The 14,495-nt window shown below is 34.9% G+C and overlaps 1 protein-coding gene across 7 annotated transcripts in view; it reads left to right on the top strand.

Moving 5' to 3' along the window:
* DPF3 (double PHD fingers 3) overlaps positions 1-14,495 on the top strand; it is a 259,291-nt gene that overhangs the window by 101,756 nt on the left and 143,040 nt on the right. The gene's annotated exons all lie outside the window — the stretch shown is intronic.

Genomic DNA, 14,495 nt, shown 5'->3' with positions numbered 1-14,495 from the left:
GTATTTACTTTGGGATTTTCGTCAGGATTGAACGAAAATATTCATAAAAGGCTAATGAGTTTGCACATAGGAAGTATGTGCTCCAAAAATGCTGGCTTTGTTGTTGATATTACTATTATTATTATTACTTTATACCAGTCTTCTAGGTGCCAGAGAACAGAATAGATTAGGGAGGCAACCAGAGAAAAGCGTTTTTCTGGCTCTGTATGGATATATTTAAAAAACCTTTTATTATGAAAAATTTCACTGGAGGGTATTATGCTGAGTGAAGTAAGCCAGTCGGAGAAGGACAAACATTATATGTTCTCATTCATTTGGGGAATATAAATAATAGTGAAAGGGAATATAAGGGAAGGGGGAAGAAATGTGTGGGAAGTATCAGAAAGGGAGACAGAACGTAAAGACTGCTAACTCTGGGAAACGAACTAGGGGTGGTAGAAGGGGAGGAGGGCGGGGGGTGGGAGTGAATGGGTGACGGGCACTGGGGGTTATTCTGTATGTTAGTAAATTGAACACCAATAAAAAATAAATTAAAAAAAAATTTCAAACCCGTACAAAAGTAGAGAGAATAGTAAAATGAATGGCCATGTATTTATCACCCAGCGTCAACATTGATCAACTCATGGCCAATCTTGTTTCATTTATACTCACCTCCTACTTTCTTCCTTGGCCCTTGGTTATTTTGAGGTAAATCCAAAGCAGCATATAATTTTATCTGTAAAATTTTCAGTATGTATCTCTAAACGATAAGGACATAAACAAACAAATCCACAATAGCTATCAAAGCTCCAAGTTAACAATAAAACGTTAATAAAATCAAATATTTGTTCAACATTTATTTCCTCCTGTATTTGAAATCAGAATCCAAATAGGATCCTACATTGTAATTGGCTGATTTTTTTTTTTAAGATTTTGTTTGTTTATTCATGAGAGACAGAGAGAGAGAGAGAGAGAGAGAGAGAGAGAGGTAGAGAGAGAAGCAGGCTCCATGCAGGGAGCCCGATATGGGACTTGATCCTGGGACTCCAGGATCACGCCCTGGGCTGAAGGCAGGCGCCTAACCACTGAGCCACTCAGGCGTCCCCCTGATGTGTTTCTTAAATCATTTTAAATCTGTAGGTCTTGGGGTGTGTGTGTGTGTGTCTCTGTCTGTTTCTCTCCCCCTTGCATGTTATTAGTGGAAAAAACTGGGTTGTTTGCACCGTAGGGTTTCCCAGAGTCTGGATTTTCTGATTGCATCCCTATGATGTTATTCCTGTGAATTGGTAGTTAGGACTGGAGACTTGCACAGATTCAGATTCAGGTTCAGTTTTTTTTTTTTTTTTTTTTTAAAGCAAGAACAACTCCTAAGTGAGGTGTGTACTTCCATCATGTTGTCTGGTTATCTCTCTTTCACTGATGTTAGCAGCCTTTGATGATAGTTGCTTAGATTCTTTATTCAATTAAGGGCTGCAAAAAGTAACATTCAATTCAAGGTCTGTCACTATTTTTTCATTTATCAGCTCTATAACTTTATACTATAAAGAGAAATATCTCCTCATTAAAATTTTGGTTATTGTGAGGTATAGTTCACATATGAAAGGTGGAATAGATAATTTTGCCCCTTTAACTACTAGTTTATTTTTAATCATGATAAGTGTACTCTTTACTCCCCATCCCCTATTTCTTCCCCCCATCCCCCTCTGGTAGCCATCAGTTCTCTATAGTTAAGAGTCTGTTTCTTGGTTTGTCTTTCTCTCTTTCTCTTTTTTTCCCTTTGCTTGTTTGTTTTGTTTCTTTAATTCCACATATGAATGAGATCATATGCTATTTGTCTTTCTCTGACTGACTTATTTTAACTTAGCATTGTACTCTAGAATTCTATCCATTTGTTACAAACGGCAAGATTTCATTCTTTTCATGGCTGAGTAATATTCCATACACCACTTTTTTATTTTTAAATTTTTAAATTTTTGTATATTTTTTTATTGGAGTTCAATTTGCCAACATATAGCATAACACCCAGCGCTCATCCCGTCAAGTGCCCCCCTCAGTGCCCGTCACTCAGTTAACCCAAGCCCCAGGACACCGGACACTTGCATCCCAATGTTTCTAGCAGTAATGTCTACAATAGCCAAACTGTGGAAGGAGCCTTGGTGTCCTTGGTGTCAAAGATGAATGGATACACCACTTCTTCTGTATCCATTTATCTGTCGATGGACATCTGGGCTGCTTCCATAATTTGGCCATTGTAAATAATGGATTTATCAGTTTTCAAAATAGTGAGTTGGTTCCCTAGTATTTATCAAAGATGATCAATAAAGTTATTATTTTGTTGAGTGCCATCATGAATTCACAGATTTAAACACAATGGGATACACTTTAATCCATTTTAGCTATTATTCTTTTTTTTAAAAGGATTTTTATTTATTTATTAGAGAGAGAGGGAGAGAGAGATAATGTGACCACAAGTACGCAGACTGGCAGGCAATGGGAGGGAGAAGCAGGCTCCTCACTGAGTGGAGAGCCCAAAATGGGGCTCGAATCTGGGATCCTGGCATCATGACCTGAGCCCAAGGCAGATGCTTAACCGACAGCCATCTAGGTGCCCCTGTAGCTATTGTTCTTATTGATGGTTAAATTGTCCCATCGTTGGCCACTAGGGGTTTGGTCCAGTGCTGGTATTTTGAAAGAACCCCAGTAATTTCTGATAGCTACCTTGTTATCCTAATGTTAAGCCCTATGTTTTAGGCTCATCTTGTACACTTCCTACCCAGACCTGGAATCAGCTATTTCTCTAAGAAATCCTGTTGCCTTTTTGTAGGAAATATTATTTAAAGACCTCAACCTGGTAGTGCTCATTATTCCTGGGTTGGTCACTGTTTCTAGGACTTTTTAGTGAGCAGATCTAAGAAATATAATTTCTTTTTTGAAAAGAGAAAATGTGTTATGAAATTATACCTGTATTTCCCGTTCACTTTAGTTTTACAGAGTTTACATTTAACTATCCTAATTGTCTTCTTTCTCCCACACCAAAAAAATCCTGGCTCTTAATGATGCTGATGTAATTACTTATTTGCTTTATTCCACAACATACACAACAGAGTATCAGAATTAAATAAGACTTCCAACAATAAAATTACTGAAAATGGTTTCTTCCTCCTCCTCCTCTTCTTTTTTGTTTGCAATTCTTTTGTCATTAAGGATGTAGAGTCCAATTACTGTGTTTTAAGGTCACTTGAAATAGTTCCTCTGAGTGGTTGTGCCACTAACTAAACACACAGTTGGATTTGTTTCATTTTGTTTTCACTTATTAGGTATTCCCTTTTTTTGAATTTCATAGAATTTCTTTGTCTTTTTTAAAATTATTTTTTATTTTGAAATAGTTATAGATCCACAGGAAGTTGCAAAGATAGCCCAGAGAGATCCCTCATATCCTCTACCCAATTTCCCCCAATGGATACATCTTATGTAATCATAGCACAATCTGGAAACCAGAAAATTGACATTGGTAAAATGTGTGTGTATAGTTTTATGACATTTTATCACATGTAGAGATTTGTGGAACCACCACTGTAATCAGGATACAAAACTATCCCATCACCATAAAGATCTTCCTCATGCTACCGCCTTTATGATCATATTCACCTACCCCTCTCATCATTTCAATACCTTTAACCTCCGTTATTTATAATACAGTGTCTTAAACATTTCCTCTATACACATTGAAAACCACATCAGGCAGCATTGAAATTTTTGCTTCAACTATCAAAAGTTAACTTAGAAAATTTAAGAAAGTGTCTGTTACATTTATTCATATTTTTACTCTTTCATTGTTCTTTCTTCCTTCCTGATGTTCCGAGATGCTTTCTTTCATAATTCCTTTCTAATTAAGTACTTTATTTTAAAGTAGATCTACTGGTAACAACTTTTCTTAAGTTTTCTTTCTTCTGAGAATGTCTTGACTTTTTCCTTCAGTCCTGAAGGATATTTTTGCTGGATATAAAATTCTGGGTTGATAGTCCTTTTGTTTTGGTACTTGAAAAATGTTTTGCATTTCCTTTAGGTGTATGATGAGGTTTGTGATGAGACATTTGCTGTTATTCAAATTCTTTTCCTTTATAAGTGAGGTGTCATTTCTATGTCACTGTTTTCAAAATTTGCCTTTTGTTCTCAAAAATTTGATTTTGGTATGTTTTCATGTGGATTTGTTTGGGTTTACCTTTTTTGGAATTCACTCAGCCTCTGGAATCTGTTGGTTTATATCTTCTGCCAAATTCAGGAAAATTTCAGCTATTATTTTTTTGGATGTATGTTTAGCCCCATCTCCCTTATCCTTCTGGGACTCTACTAACATAAATTTTAGAATTTTTTGTAACACCCCCCAAATTGGCCAGGCTCTGTTTATCTGTTTTTGTTGTTGTTTTTTGTTGTTAGTCTGTTTTCTTTCTGTTGCTCAGAGTTATAAGTTCACTGCTTTCTTCTATTCTGTACATTTGTTATTGTTGTTTTATGGTGTTTTTCAGTTTTACAATTTCCATTTGGTTCTTCTTTAGATCTTTCATTTCTTTGCTGAGACTTTAAATTTTTTTCATTTGTTTCAAGTTTCATGATTGTTTGTTGAAATATGTTTATGATACCTCCTTCAAAATCCTAATTCAGATACTTAGGATTTAGTATTGATATTTCTAATATTTCTATTAGAATCTTGCCAGATAATTCTAAAATCTGTGTTGATATCTGTTATCTTTTTTCTCATTCAAGTTGAGATTTTCCTGATTCTTCACATGAGTGAATTAGAGTGAATCCTGGACATTTTGGCTATGATGTTATGAGACTCTATGTGTTCTTTGGTAAAGTGTCCAAATCTTTTATCCATTTAAAAATATTGAAACTTATTTGACATACAATGTTGTGTGAGTTTGAGGTGTACAACATGTTAAATTTATACATTTATATCTTGTAATATGATTGCCAATGTAGTGATAATTACTGTATCACATTACATAATAATCCTTTTTTTAGTGGTTGGAATAATTGTGTTCTAATCTCTTAGCAAGTTTGGTGACTATAATATAATATTATATAATATATAATATATGATATATGATATATAATATTATATGATATATGTAATAATATAATATATATCATAATATAATATTATATTAATATTATTAATATTATTCTTGTTACAACAATATACAACAATAATATTATTGCCTATGTTCTCTATACTCTGTATTAGATCTCTAAAGGGAATTGTTTTCTTGCTATTAAATTTTGATAGTCCCTTACACATTCTAGATTCAAAACCTTTATCTGATATATGCTTGGCAAATATTTTCTCCCAGTTTATGGCTTATATTTTCATTATCTTTACAGTATCTTTCAAAGAGCAGATATTTTAAATTTTGATTAAGTCCAATTTATCAATTTATTTTATGAATTGAGATTTTGTTGTATATAAGAAATTGCTGCTTAATCCAACATCAAGCAATATTTGTTTTTCCTAGAAGTTTTATATTTTTTTTGTAAATTTATTTTTTATTGGTGTTCAGTTTGCCAACATATAGAATAACACCCAGTGCTCATCCCATCAAGTGCCCCCATCAGTGCCCGGCACCCAGTCACCCCCACCCCCCGCTCACCTCCCTTCCCTCACCCCTAGTTCATTTCCCAGAGTTAGGAGTCTCTCATGTTCTTTCTCCTTTTCTGATATTTCCCACTCATTTTTTCCTCCTTTCCCCTTTATTCCCTGTCACTATTTTTTATATTCCCCAAATGAATGAGACCATATAATGTTTGTCCTTCTCTGATTGACTTATTTCACTCAGCATAATACCCTCCAGTTCCATCCACGTCGAAGCAAATGGTGGGTATTTGTCAGTTCTAATGGCAAAGTTTTATAATTGTAGGTTTTATACTTAGGTCTATGATCCATTTTGAATTAATTATAAAATAAATTTGAGGTACAGATTAGAGTTTATCTTTTTGCAGATAGATATCTAATTGTTTCATCATAATTTATTGAAAAGACTAGACTTTCCCAACTGAATTGCCTTTGTACCTTTGTCGAAAATTAAATGTGTGTATGTGGGTCTATTTCTGGACATTCAGTTTGGTTCATTGGTTTGTCTATCCTCACACTTATATCATACGTCTTGATTATTGTATTTTTGTAATGCTCTAATTTTTTTTCTAAGTTATTTTGGTTATTCTAGTCCTTTGCATTTTTTTTAAGATTTTATTTATTTATTTGTGAGACACACACACACACACACACACAGAGAGAGAGAGAGAGAGAGAGACAGGCAGAGGGAGAAGCAGACTCCATGCAGGGAGCAGATTAGTGCCGCCTTCAGCTCAGGGCCTGATCCTGGAGACCTGGGATCAAGTCCCACGTCTGCCAGGATTTCAATTGGGATTATGTGGAATCTATAGATCAGTTTTGGGAAAATTAATAATTCTTAATACTGAGTCTTCCAATCCTGAATATAACATATTTCTCTGTTTGTTGTCTTCTTTAATTTTTCCTGTTGATGATTTTTAGTTTTTCATATACAGATATTTCACATTTATCTCTAAGTACTTAATATTTTTGATACTATGTAAATGGATTTTAAAAATGTCAATTTCTGATTATTCTTTGTTAGTTTATGGAAATACAGTGGATTTTGTATATTCATTCTGTATCCTGCAACCTTGCTATACTCATTTATTCTAACATCTTTCTCTAGATTTAATAGAATTTTCTACACAATTGATTGTTGTTAGTGAAAAATAAAACTTCTTTTTCAATATGGATGACTTTTATTTATTTTACTTGTCGTTGCACTGGCTAGAATGTTTAGTATAATATTAAGAAAAAGTGGTTAGAGTGGATATCCTATGTTATTCCTGATCTTAAGGGAAAAATATTCTTTTTCTCATTATTAAATATGATGTTAGCTGTGGGCACTATGTAGTTGCCTTTTTAAAAAATATTTTATTTATTTATTTATTTATTTGGGAGAAAGAGAGCATGAGCAAGGGGAAGGGCTGCTTCCCTTCAAAAGAAGAAGGAGAGGGAGAAGCAGATTCCATGCTCCTGGTATCGAGCTTCATCACAGGATCCTGGGATCATGACCTGAGCTGAAGGCAGGTGCTTACCTGACTGAGCTACCCAGGCACCCCTGTAATTGCTTTTTATTAGATTGAGGATATGCTTGTTTCTAGTTTGAGAATTTTAAATCAGGAACTGATTTTTCTGAGTCCGTTGAAATGATCATGATTTTTTTTTATAGTTTGCTAACATGATGAGTTACATTGCTTAATATTTGAATATTAAACTAACATTGCATTCCTAGGATAAACCCCACTTTGTCATGAGGTATTATCTTTCTTATATATCATCAGATTCACTTTGCTAAAATTTTATTAGAGGTTTTGTATCTATGTTTATGAGAGGTATTTGTCTATAGTTTTCTTTACTCATTGTGTTTGTGTCTGGTTTGGGTATCAGGTTGATGTTGGCCTCATATAATAAATTGGGAAATAGTTCTTCCTTTTCAGTTTTCTGAAAGTAGAATTGGTATTTTTTCCTTAAATATTTTGTAGCATTTACCAGTGAACTCATCTGGGCCTGGCAATTTCTTTGTAGAAATGTTTTTAACTTCAAATTTAATTTCTTTGATAGCTGTTCAGATTATTCATTTTACATTGAGTGAGTTTTGGTAGTTTGTAACTTCAAATTTATCCATTTCATCTAAGTTGTCAAAATTGGTTGTACAACAGTATTCATACTATTCATACTATTGGTATATTATTCTTTTAATATCTGTAGAACCTAGTGATATGTTCTCTCTTATTCCTTAGGTTGGTAATTTGAATTTTCTTTTTAACTTAATCAGTCTAACTGGAGGTTTACCCATTTTATTGATCTTCTCAAAGAAATAGCTTTTGATATAATAGATTTTTTCCATTTTTCCTGTTTCTATTTTATGATTTCTGCTCTGATATTTATTTTTTCTTTCTTACTTTCTTACTTACTTTAGATTTAATTTACTCTCCTATTTCTTCTGTTATTTCTTCAAGTAGAAACTGAAGTCATTGACTTGAGACTGTTCTTTTCTACTATAGGCATTTTCTGAAATAGTTTATTCCCAAATGTAAATACTGCTTTAGTCTCATTTCACAAATGTTAATACTGTATTTTTACTGTTACTCAATTGAAAATGTTTTCTAATTTGTCTTTCAAGTTCTTTTTTTTACCTATGGATTATTTAGAAGTGTGTTATTTAGTTTCCAAACATTTGGGGTATTTTCCAAATATATTCCTGTTACTATTCCTAATTTAATTCCATATGGTCAGAGAACACTTTGTATGACTTGAATCCTTTAAAATTCACTGAGACTTGTTTTATGGTTCAGAATATGGCCTATCTTGGATCAGGTTTCTTTTGGTCTGTAAAAGAATGTGTATTTTCTTGTTGGTTGTTGGAATGTTCTATAAATATCAATTAAATCAAGTTGGTAGATATTATGGCTCAACTCTACATCCCTACTGATTTTTCTGTTGATTTGTTCTATGAATTATCAAGAAAGTGTATTGAAATTTCTGACTATAGGGACACCTAGGTGGCTCAGCAGTTGGGCGGCTGCCTTCAGCTCAGCTCGTGATCCCAGGATCTGGGATCAAGTCCTGCTTTGGGCTCCTGTGAAGAGCCTGCTTCTCCCACTGCCTATGTCTCTACCTCTCTCTCTCTCTCTCTCTCTCTGTGTCTCTCATGAATAAATAAATAAATCTTGAACAAAAAATGAAATTTCTGACTATAGTTGTTTGTCTATTTATCCTTACAATTTTACCAGCCTTTGCTTCATATGTTTTAAAGCTCTATTATTAAGGGAATACAAATTAAGGGAAATGTAATCTTACATATAGGGTTGTTATGAGCTCTTGATAAATTTGTCCATTAACATAGGTAAATACCTTCTTTATCTCTACTAATATTCTTTACTATGAAATCTGCTTCCCATGATATTAATATAGCTACTCCAGCTTTCTTTTGATTAATGTTAGCATGGTGTATCTTTTTTTATTCCTTTGCTTTTCATATATTTGGATCTTTATGTTAAAAGCATATATATATATATATATATATATAAATAAATAAATATATATATTTAGCATATGTATAATTGTGTCTTGCTGTGTGTGTGTGTGTGTGTGTGTGTGTGTCTTGCTTTTTAAATGCAATATGACAGGGGCTCCTGGGTGGCTTAGTCAGTTAAGTATCTGGCTCTTGATTTTGGCTCAGGTCCTGATTTCAGAGTCATGGGATTAAGTTCCATTTCAGGCTCTGTGCTGGGTATGGATCCTGCTGAATACTCTCTCTCTCTCTCCCCTTCATTCCCCACTCATATGTTCATACACATGTTCTCTGTCTCTCTCTAGAAGAAAAAAATAAGTGCAATTTGACAGTCTTTATTTTTAAGATTAGGGTATTTAGACTATTTACATTTAATGTGATTATTGCTATAGTTAGGTTTAAAGCCACCATTTTACTATTTGTTTCTGATTTATCCATGTTCCCCTTTCTGTCATTTTATGCCTTTTTGGGGATTAATTAAATGTTTATGATTCCATTTTATTTCCCTGGTTGACTTAATAACTTTTGGTTTGTTATTTTAGTGATTGCTTAATATTTGTAGTCTCCATTTTTAATTACAGTTTGCCTTCAGGTGATATTTTACTACTTCATGAATAGTATAAATACTCTATAATAGTATTCCAATAAACAGAACAATATTATCCACAAAAATGTCCACATCGGGAACCCAGGAAATGCTATGGCAAAAAGGAATTTTGCTGATGTGATTATGGACCTTAGATGGGGAGGTTATTATTATTATTATCCAGATGGCCTCAATGTAATCATAAGGATCTTTATAAGGCATGAAGTCAGAGTCAGAGCATGAGAATGTGACAATCGAGGTGATGCTATTGAGGAAGAAGCCACAAGCCAAAGGATGTGGATGGCCCTAGAAGTCAGAGAAGGCAAAGAAGTAGATTCTGATTCAGGGTTTCCAAAAGGAATGAAACCCTGCTGAAACCTTGGCTTTAGCTCAGTGAGACTGATTTTAGACTTCTGGCCTCCAGAATTATGAGACAACAAATTCATGTTGTGTTAAGCCTCTGAGTTTGTGGCACTTCATTATGACAGCAGCAGGAAACTAATACAAATGTACTTTTATCTTTCCCCTACTGACCTTTGTACAATTGTTATCATATATTTTAGTTTTACATATGGTGTAAACTTTTTCTACATTGTCATTATCTTTATTTAATCATCTTTTAAAGAGTTTTAAAAAATAAGAAGAAATCTTACATTATTACTCATGTACTAAACCATTCCTTATGCTTTTCATTTCATTGTGTACATCTACATTTAGATTGGATATCACTTTCCTTCTGCCTAAAGGAGTTCCTTTAATATTTCTTGCAGCAGTGTGGGTCTGCTGATGATTAATTGTTTCAACTTCTGTAGGTCTTGAAATATCTAGTTTGCTTTAGTTTTTTTGAGAGATATTTTTATGGAGTATAGAATTTAGATTGACAAGGTTTTTTCCCCCCCTCTCAATACTGTAATAATGTTGAACTATTGTTTTCTTGCTTGCATTGTTTCTGATGAGAAATCACACTTATCTTTGATCCTCTCTGTATAATATGGCTCATTTCTCTGGCTGCTTTTAAGTATTTTTTTCTCCTTCTCACTTTTTTTGGGGGTTGGTGGCTGTTTGTTGCTTTTTTTTTTTTTTGGCTGAGTGGCTGCAAAGACTTTATCAAATTATTTAAAATGTTGGCATTTAAAAAAATGTTGTCATTTGAATATTCATGTGTACACATTAAAAAGCTATATAGACTCTCATTCTTTTTGAGCAATTTTGGTTATGATGTGCCTTGTTACAGTTTTCTTCATGTTGCTTGTGCTTAGTTTTATTGAGCTTCTTGGATCTGCATGCTTGTAGTTTTCATCACATTTTGAAAATTTCTAACCATTATTTCTACAAATATTTTTTCTTTCCCCCTTTCTCTTTGGGGAGTCCAATTACACATCTATTAGGCTATTTGAAGTTGTTCCACAGCTCACTATACTGTTGTTCTTCTAAAAAAAAATTCTCTTTTTCCCATGGGGTTCATTTTGGATAGTTTATATTTTTGTGTTTTCAAGTGCACCATTTTTTTTCTTTTGCAATGTCTAATCTGACATTAATCCCGTTCAATACTTTTTATCCCACACATTGTAGTTTTCATTTCTTGAAATTAAAATTGAATCTTTGAAAAACATTTTTTACTTAACTTTTGAACATATGGAATACAAATGATCACTGATTTAGTGTTCTTGCTGCTAATTTTACTGTCAGTATCAATTCTGGGTTGGTTTTAATTGATTTTTTCCTCCTTCAATATAGGTCATATTTTTCTGCTTCTTTGTATATGCCCTATAATTTTGGATTGTATGCCAGACATCATGAATTTTACCTTGTAGGTGTTGACTATATAATTTATTTCTATAAATATTCTGGAGCTTTGTTTTGGGACAGTCAGGTTATTTGGAAACAGTTTGATCTTTAGGTAATACTGGAGCAGTCTAGGGCTAATTATTCCCTATCAATAAATACATATTTTTTTTGTGTGTGTGTTTTAAGGTTTTATTTACTTACTCATGAGAGACACACACACATACAGAGATTGAGAGAGAGAGAAAGAGAGAGAGAGAGAGAGAGAGAGAGAAGCAGAGACACAGGCAGAGGGAGAAGCAGGCTCCATGCAGGGAGCCCGACATGGGACTCAATCCCAAGGTCTCCAGGATCAGGCCCTGGGCTGAAGGCAGCGCTAAACCGCTGAGCCACCAGGGTTGCCCTATTTTTGTGTTTCTGTACTCTACCCAGTACTCCACGAATCATGAGGCTTTCCTAACAGCCGATGGGAACAAACTGTTTCTAGCCGCTTTGCACACCAGGCACTCTTATTTCTATTCTTACTGGATGGTTCTTTCTTTAACATTGAGTACTTCCCTCACAAACATGCACTGATTAGTACTGAATTGAATACTCAAAGGAAAGTCTCTGTGACCTCCAAAGTTCTTTCTCTGTGTAGCTCTCTTCTGTTTACTATCCTATTTCTTGAATTCTAGTCCCCTTGGTCTCCTGGGGACTCTTAGCTCTTTCTTTTCTCTCAGACTTAGAGAATCTGTTGGTTTCCACTTGTGTTCCTCTTTCCCATGTTGCAGTCTGGAAGCTCTCTTGAGGTAGTAAGCTGGGACAATCATAGGGCTTATCTTGTTAATTTCCAGTGTTTCAGGCATCGCTATCCTTCATTTCCTGATGTCTAGGGTCTTGAGAACTTTTGTTTCATATCTTCTCTCTCTTTTGGTTTCATGTAGAAGAGTAAATATGATCCTTGATACTCCCATCTAGCCAGAAGCAGATGTTTGCTTTTTTAATTTAACTGTATAAAATATTCACATGGTTCTAAAGTCATATCTATAAAGCATGGTATAATCAGAGAAAGTCTTGTTCTGTGTCTGTTGTTTTACTCTGTCCTTTTCCTGTTTCTATAGGCAACTTCCTCTTCTCCTTGTTACTATTATTTTGTTTTTGCTCTTTCTGTAAGTAAATTTTTCTAAGCTTTTGGTTTAAAAAAAAAAACCTATGCGAACACATGTATACTTCTCTCCCTCTATGTCTCAACACTTCATAATAGTCCATTGTCTGTATATCCTATTGTTTATTCAACCAATTCCCTATAGATGGAGATTGGATTATTTACAGTCTTTTTCTAAAATGATAAAATAAATACATATTTTTGTGTTTTTGCATTTTTGCATATGAATCTGTGATATAGATTCCTAGAAGTGGAATTGCAGGGTCAAAGGGCAAATACATATGCAGTTTTGCTAGATACACTAAATTTCCCTTCATAGGGTTGTGCCATTTGCATTCTTACTAGTGGCAGATCAGATTGGTAGGCATATTTCTAACATAATATTTCAATAGCTTAGTAGACTGTTTCATGGAAGGGTGAGGACTAGAATTATTGAAACAAAGGCCAGGTGGGAGCTCTTGTCAGGGATGTTGGAGAGGTGATTCTTGTATCAGGTAAGAGTCAGACTCAATAATGTTTAAGCTCCTTCCTCACATTATAATGCTATTCTTAAAATTTCTTCTTCTTATGAATTTAGAAGGTATATAGTAGTTGTTTTCCTGATTCCACACACATTTTATGTGCCTCTAGATAATGCTTTTATATTATCAGGATGCACTTCTCCATGAGCAATTATAGTTGGTGATGTGGAAGGAAAGGAAAAATAAATTCCATAAGAAATGGCTTGAAAAAAAAAAAAAAAGAAAGAAATGGCTTGATGGGGGTAGGTGGGAGGGCTGGGGGATATTTTCCTGATAGTTTTGGTGTGGGGAGCTGTTTTCCCAAGGGAAAGACTCTGGGTTTCAAGCATGCTGTGTGTGGACCAGTGATGAGATGGCTTGGTGGGGAGCTAGGTTAGTGTAGATGTTTTGAGTATGGGCTGTGGACTAGATTACCCTTTGAGTTGTAACCCTGTGCCAGTTACTTAATTACTGTTAGCTTCACTACCTTTGTCCTTTAAATGTCTCATAGGGTTGTTGTCGTGGTGAGATAAAGTGAGTGTGAGGTTTTAGCCTAGGAGAGGGTAAGAGCTCAGTAAATGTTAGCTATTGTAATTTTTTTTAAAAAAAGATTTTATCTATTTATTCGTGAGAGACACAGAGAGAGAGGCAGAGACACAGGCAGAGGGAGAAGTAGGCTCCATGCAGGAAGCCCGACGTGGGACTCCATCCGGGGTCTCCAGGGCTGCAGGTGGCGCTAAACTGCTGTGCCACCGGGGCTACCCTTAGCTATTGTTACTGTGTCAGTTTTTTAGTATTATGGGACCACTTAGGGCTTGGGAAGCCCTGGGCCAAAACAGGGCAGGCAGTATACTGGATTTGAGGCCTACCTTGTCAGGGTAGTCTTTGTACCTGGTACATTAGAATTGAATGTTAGAGAGAAGCTTATGGAGAAGAATGAGAAGGGTGGTGGGAGGGAATTGTTGGGGAGCTGGATGGAGAGCCATGCAGAGTGTTTGGGTGTGGTGCTTAGCGCCCAGGACTTCAGACTTTCAAGGAAAAGAAAAGGCACAGTGGCCGGGGATGGTTCAAGGAGGCTTCACTGAACAGGTGGTCCACAAAGTCAGATGACTTCTAAATTAGTCAAGAGAAGAGGGGAGGGCCCAGAATCAGGAAATATCATGGGTATAAATGCTTGTGAAATACGTCTTGCCCACTCTCTGAGCCCTACCTGTGGACTTATTGCTCATCCTTCCAGCTCTGTAGAGTTGGTTCAAAGTGGTGTTTTCAACCACAAACATTAATGGAGCACCTATTATGTCCTGAGCCTTGGAAGTATAAATATAAGTAAGAGTGATCTAGTAGGATCCTTATGCAAAAATTTTTCA

The sequence above is a fragment of the Canis aureus genome, chromosome 9 (assembly GCF_053574225.1).
Source record: "Canis aureus isolate CA01 chromosome 9, VMU_Caureus_v.1.0, whole genome shotgun sequence".
Lineage (NCBI taxonomy): Eukaryota > Metazoa > Chordata > Mammalia > Carnivora > Canidae > Canis > Canis aureus.
This window is presented reverse-complemented; position numbering and strand designations above follow the sequence as displayed.